This window comes from Notechis scutatus, chromosome 1 (genome assembly GCF_049901735.1).
Source record: "Notechis scutatus isolate UNSWTSFEM ecotype Mainland chromosome 1, rNotScu1.2, whole genome shotgun sequence".
NCBI classification, from domain to species: Eukaryota; Metazoa; Chordata; class Lepidosauria; order Squamata; family Elapidae; genus Notechis; species Notechis scutatus.
The window spans coordinates 63,529,191-63,535,246 of record NC_142009.1 but is presented as its reverse complement, the minus strand read 5'-3'; the positions used below and the strand labels follow the sequence as shown (position 1 = coordinate 63,535,246).

The 6,056-nt window shown below is 41.8% G+C and overlaps 1 protein-coding gene across 6 annotated transcripts in view; it reads left to right on the top strand.

Annotated features, from left to right (window-relative positions):
• The first annotated feature begins 231 nt into the window (after positions 1 to 231).
• Positions 232 to 6,056, top strand: part of SLC29A1 (solute carrier family 29 member 1 (Augustine blood group)) — an 85,446-nt gene continuing 79,621 nt past the window's right edge. For 4 of the 6 annotated variants that reach the window (XM_026681241.2, XM_087965685.1, XM_026681217.2 and 1 more), the window contains exon 1: positions 232 to 1,471. The gene's annotated coding sequence lies outside the window, so the exon portion shown is untranslated. Of the gene's footprint in view, positions 1,472 to 3,230; positions 3,268 to 4,812; positions 4,987 to 6,056 lie in introns of those variants that run through there. The other 2 variants (XM_087965690.1, XM_087965701.1) reach the window with 2 other exon arrangements.

Here is a 6,056-nt window from a genome sequence, read left to right as displayed (position 1 = left end):
CCTGCCACTCATTGTCCAAAAAATGTTTGCTCACTACAGACACAAAGTATAGCCATTTAGCAGGAAAAGAGTGAGACAAACAAAATAAGTGGATGTAATCAACTATTGTGTGAAACTGATTGGTAGGCAGAAAACCTTTTGGTGGGCATAAAAGGGACAAGAACCAAGCTCTAACCTCCAGAATCAAGTCTCCTTTAATCAGGAAGCCTGTTATTTGCTGTTCCTAAAAACTGAGAGGGCAACAATCCTAAGCAAGCTATTTTTACCCAGACAGAAACTAAAAACCTACAATACAGCAAGAGGGGAAACTGGCTCTTTGATCAGAGTTTGCTGCTAGCTTTTCTCTAGTTTATCTTAGTCTGAGCCAGAAGCTGCCTCAGAACATAGTGTTGACAGATCTTCTCCAGAATGATCATTCCCTGACCTGGCCCCTTCAGGTTTTTCAATGGTGCACTTGCACCATCGTATTTGAGCAGATCTACTTTGCTGCTAACCATTCTTTTTTCTCTCTCTCTTTCCCAGCATTATAAACTTCTCAAGAGAACCAAGTCTTGGAATATGTCCAAAATATGTTAGGCTGGTCATTGTACATCACAAGAGAACTCTAGGTTGACTTGTCCAATGATCCATGTTTGTTTTCTTAGCTATCCATAGTATTCTCATGAGTCTTTTCCAACGTCAATGTTCAAAAAAACAACTTCTGTTTTAATAAAGTGGTGCAGGGAAAACCTGAGTTTTGTTTAGGGACAGCTTAGTGTTTTACCTACAGGTAGCATTTGGCATCAAGAATGGATCCAGCAACAGGTGCCCAACAGGGACCAATTTCCAAAATACTGATTGGATTCAAATATCTATACAGAACACAAGAAACTTGTAATGGGGGGAGAGAAAGTCCTTTAATTTATTGGCTAATTTATTAGAAAGCTCATGGCACCATGTTAATTTTTAATTTTTAAGCTGCTTGTTTCAGATGGTGTCAGCATATTCAATTCTGGTGCCCAAATGACAAACCTTAAAAACCACTAATCTAAGGATTAATATGCTATTTTATGCCAGACTAAATCCTTTTTTTTTTAAAGGCAGCTATAAGCAGAAACAAGCAATTGTGGGCGCTGTAGTCCAAAATGCGTGCAGGGTGTTAAGTTGCTCACTCCTGGTTTCAAATGCACAGGAAGCTAAGAAGAGGCTGGATGGAAAGGTAATCTGCACGTGCTCAGGAACAGTCCCGCCCTCAAGTCAGTGTCCTGGCGCCGATTCCTGCCTCTGAAGATGGTTCGGGGAGCGGTCTCCTGAGAGCACTAGGACCTGGTGATCGCCCTCAGCCGCTAAGAAATCCCAAGCGGGCAGCCGAGAGTCCTTTTAGGGACCTGGAAGAGAGCGATGAAGGGAAAGCGAGCAGCGAGGTTTTGAGCGGAGAGAAACACCGGGCCTCAGGTGTCGATATCGGAGAGAGGAAGACCTGCAGCCACATGTAAGGAAGTGGACAACCCCGCTTCCATGTTTCTTTCTTCGGGGGGCGGGAGGCGGGAAGCGGAGCGTTCCTGGATCCCTTTAAAAGCCTTAGATCCTTCCGCCTCCGCCCCAATGGGTTCAGTTCGGTTCTGCTTGCAAGGGCGGCCACGTTTTCGCTGGCCGGCCGCGCCTCCCATTTCCCTGTAATGAGGGTCAGTTTCAAGGTGGAGCTTAGTCTTGGGGCATTGCCTTCCTGCTAGCATTTGCACTTGGCGCACGCTGTGTTCCCTCAGGAAAGTCATCTGCCGCGAGAGCCGGGTCCAATTGGGCTGCACGTGCTTTGGCAGCACGTGAAGGAGGGTGCGGTTGGTGCCCTTCTCGCCGCGCTTGCACGGTTGGTTCGTCTGGGTTCCTTGTATTTGGGAAAATTTAGATAGGGTCTGTTCCTATATAGGTAGTCCTCAATTTGCAACGGTTCGTTTAGTGACCGAAGTTACAACTGTGGGGGGGGAGAAGTGAAGGTGACCGTTGTAACTTCGGTGACCGTTTTTCACACTAAGGACCTTTGAAGCATTCCCCATGGTGACCTTCTCAAAATGCAGGGTTCATATTTATGACCGCTGCAGTGCCCTGAGGCGATGTGATATTTTACAACCTTTTGACAAGCAGTCAATGAGGAAGCCAGATTCATTAAGGAGGTGAATCCTTACTTTTAACAACTGCGTTGAAATTGTGGCAAGAAAGGCAGTAAAATGGGGCAAAACTCACTGAACAAATGTCTCACTTAGCAACAGAAATATTGGGCTCAATTGAGGCCCTAAGTGGAGGACTACCTGTATTGATTGGAATTAGTCCAATGTAGTGTATCAGTCCTTAATGTAATGTATTTGTCAGATGTAATCTAGGTTTAGGGATTAGCAGATAATATGAAGGGAGCCTCGCAGTCCTTTTAGATTTTCTAGCCATTCCTGAGGGGAGAAAGGTTTTCCAGCCATTCCTGAGGGGAGAAGAGTGTGTCTGCATGTGTGCTTTGGGCCTTACTCCTTACTTATGGTCAAATCCTAGGTGTGATGTCTTATTGAGTCTTATAGTTAATGGTAATAATAATAATAATAATGGCCAGGCTGAGTGAGAGTGATAGACATTAAAATGCAATAGCTTGGGAAGAAACCAAGTTGGAAAAGCCAGGAGGAGCACTTTTGATTTGTTCTTGACCTTTAGCAAGAAAATATTGCAAAATCCCCACTCCCATGCGTGGCTTTAGAAGGTATTCTCTGCTGCCATACAAAAACTTGCACGCAGCACTCTGAATACCTGTTAATAGTGATGGTTTTTCCCCCCAACTTGTATGCTGTCCAGTTCTCTGAAAAAATGACATACTGTTCTGAACAATGGAAGATGCCAGCAAATGAGAGAATTACATTGCTAGGCGTAACATGTTTCTTATAGGGAGCCCATTACCATCTGTGGAGTAAGGTCCAAAGGAACTGTTGATAAGTTGGCCTGATCACACATTTTAATATTGATTAAAAAGTGGACCTTTGCATGTAAGTCTGGCTGTGTTTTTGTCCTATGTGTGTTTTGAATGAATCTTTTCGCTGAGTCAAAACAAGATTAGAATGTGTTTGAATATCAGGTCAAGCAGGGACGGGAACCCTGGTTTGAGTTGTCCTTGATGTTTACTACTCAGACCAGAATATCTGACTCCAGTTTCTCAAGATTACAGGTTTGTGAAGTATACAACAAAGGCTCATTTCCTTTCATTGCTTCCAGAGCCGCCCTCCTCCAAATTCAAAACGGTTTCCAGATGGGAAGGTCAGTGGTGGTAAATATCCATCTAGACATGAGAGCGTGCTGCATTTGTCTATTGGGACAGGAAACCAGAGATTGGGAGAAGCTGGAAGATTGCTTGTGATGCAAATAAGTATATATTTTGGAAAGTGTAAATGTGGCAGAATAGAATCTAGATGACCTTGGAACAGTCCTTGATCATTTTCTCAGCCTCATCTTGCACTTGCTGTCGCATACAAGTGGATTGGGAGGTACCAAAATGAAATATCTTTGTTCAGCTCTTTTTGGAAAAATGCAGGGAGTTGCTTTCTGCTGAAAAGTTATATGACTCCTTTGTTTCTGTTTTATTTGTTAGGAGACCTCCCTTAAAAAATTTGAAAACTGGGAGAGGGAGGGTGTGAAGGGGACAGTAATCATAACAATCTTTTGTGGAAGTGTGTCTGTTTTTACTTATGAAGTTTAAGTAGCCAGAATTCAAAATTACATAACAAATGCCTCTCTTTTATTGATGAGAACTATTCCTGATAACTTGAAAACTTTCTGATTTTTTTAATGCTAAGCATAATCAATAAAACACCATTTTGTTATCAGGCTAGATTAATGAATATACACACATATAATAATTTAAGCCAGATGGGACAAAATTCCAGATGGGAGAAAATAGAAACAGGAGTGTTAGCTTTTGTTGTGTTATTTGTTATTAATACTCAAATTTTATTTTATACTGTTTTTTTCTCCTGAAAGAGCCCAGAGTGATCTACAAAAAAAAATCTACTATAAAAATAATCAGCAACAAAACAGGTTTGCATAGAACAAAGGGCGAAAGCAGGATTACGATATTTTTAGAACAAAGTTGATTGTTCTTGCTGTTGGGCTTTTTTTCATACAGTGATGATGGATGTCCATGCTATTAATTTGATGATGCCATACAGGGTAGCAGACTCATTATATGATAAGTGTATGTGGGAGTTCTTCAGAAGAAATCAGAATTCAGTTGTACAGGATGAGGGAGATTTGCTTTGTTTAATACTGCTTGTGAAACATCTTGTAATAATAGCTGATTGCAAATTGAATATGTGTCAGCAGTATCAGCTGACAAAAAATACAAAAGATGTACAGCAATCTGTATTAACAAATTTGGTTTCCAAAACATAGGATATAATAATTCCACCTTGGGTATTGGGGTTCATAGGTGGGACTAGATTTTGAGAAGGATTCAGACCAAGCGTAACAGAGTCAAGGAAGTGTAATTCCTCTGAAAGAAGAGAAAGGGAATTGGGAATGGTCAGCCTTGAGAATATTAAAGAGATATGTGATAGCCTCCTTTAAATGAACAGGGAGTTAGACTAGAAGACCTCCAAGGTCCCTTCCAACTCTTTTCTTCTAGTCTATTCCCTTCCATTCCATTCTTTACCTGGAAGAATGTCACTCAGAAGATCAAGATTTACCAGTATTTTCCACTGTTCCAAAGTCAGGACACTAAATTATGGTTTCTCATTATAGAAAGACAATTGTTGATTTAATAAGCTAACATAGTCCTTACTTTTAGGTTACTTTCCCCTTTAACAGATACATTCCCGTGGACACCAGAAAACCATCTACTGGGCATGCTTTAATTGGATTTCTGTAGCAAGAAGTGGGGACTCCCTGGCTCAAATGGTCCCCATTCAACTCTGAGATTCTGCAAAGAAAAGGAAGTTACAGGGAGGAAAACTACTGGAACAAAGACTAGATGAGTGACAGGTGCATGCAAGAGTGTTATTCTTTACTTCCCAATATATCCTTACTATTAACTGCAGTTGAAGTGCTGATGTGATTGTTATAATAGAATACTGGTGTAAATTGCCCCCCTCTACATGCATTCCTAGGTAGCTCATTTCCAACCTGATTTCAACCTAATAAACTGTTCTCAGATTACTGCAGCAAGCCATTCATTTAGAAGTGCCATTTTTGTTTACAAGTAGTCCCTGTAAACAATCATTTGTACAACCATTTGTTTAGTAATCAGTTGAAATTACAACACACTGAGAAAAAGTGAATTATGACCATTGCAGCATTCCCATGGTCATGTGATCAAAATTAATTTTTGGCAACTGACTCATGATGGTTGTTGCAGTGTCCCAGGGTAATAGGTCATCTTTTGTGACCTTCTGACAAAGTCAATGGAGAAGCCAGATTCATTTAACAACCGTGTTAGTAACTTGACAAAGCAGTGACTCACTTAACGACTGGAGCAAGAAAGATAAAAAATGGGGCAAAACTCATTTAACAGCTGTCTCACTTAGCAATGGAATTTTTGAGCTAGATGTGGTTATAAATCAGGACTACCTGTATTATTGACACCTGCTTATTCATTCAAGGTTATTCATTTCTGAAGGTGTGATGCCACTTTGTGAGGATAAAGCATCCTAACATCACCTGTGGCTGCCGTACTCTATGAGATTGTAAACTTCTGACCATAATGGAGTGTATATTTTCTGCCTGTTGGCCAAAATTCCTAGCAATAAACTCTATGAGCTCTATCTACTAACAGAATAATTTGAGGACTCTAGGCTGACTTCCGGTTTGAAGGGCTTCGGCGACAGACAGAAATCTGCGATCGTGCGTGGTTTCTGTCTGGGCTCGCCGCTGGAGCATCCCGAGCCGGCTGGTTTCGGGGCTAAGCCATCCCATAGAGGTGGTGAAGAGGCGGGAGACCACTAGCAGGGTCGAGGAGAGCCGCATCTCTCCTCCTCAGCTGGCCATTACTCCCTTTCCCGAAGGCAGTTGCAGCGGTGGTCAGAAATGGCCACCGCAAAGAAGAACTCGACTGG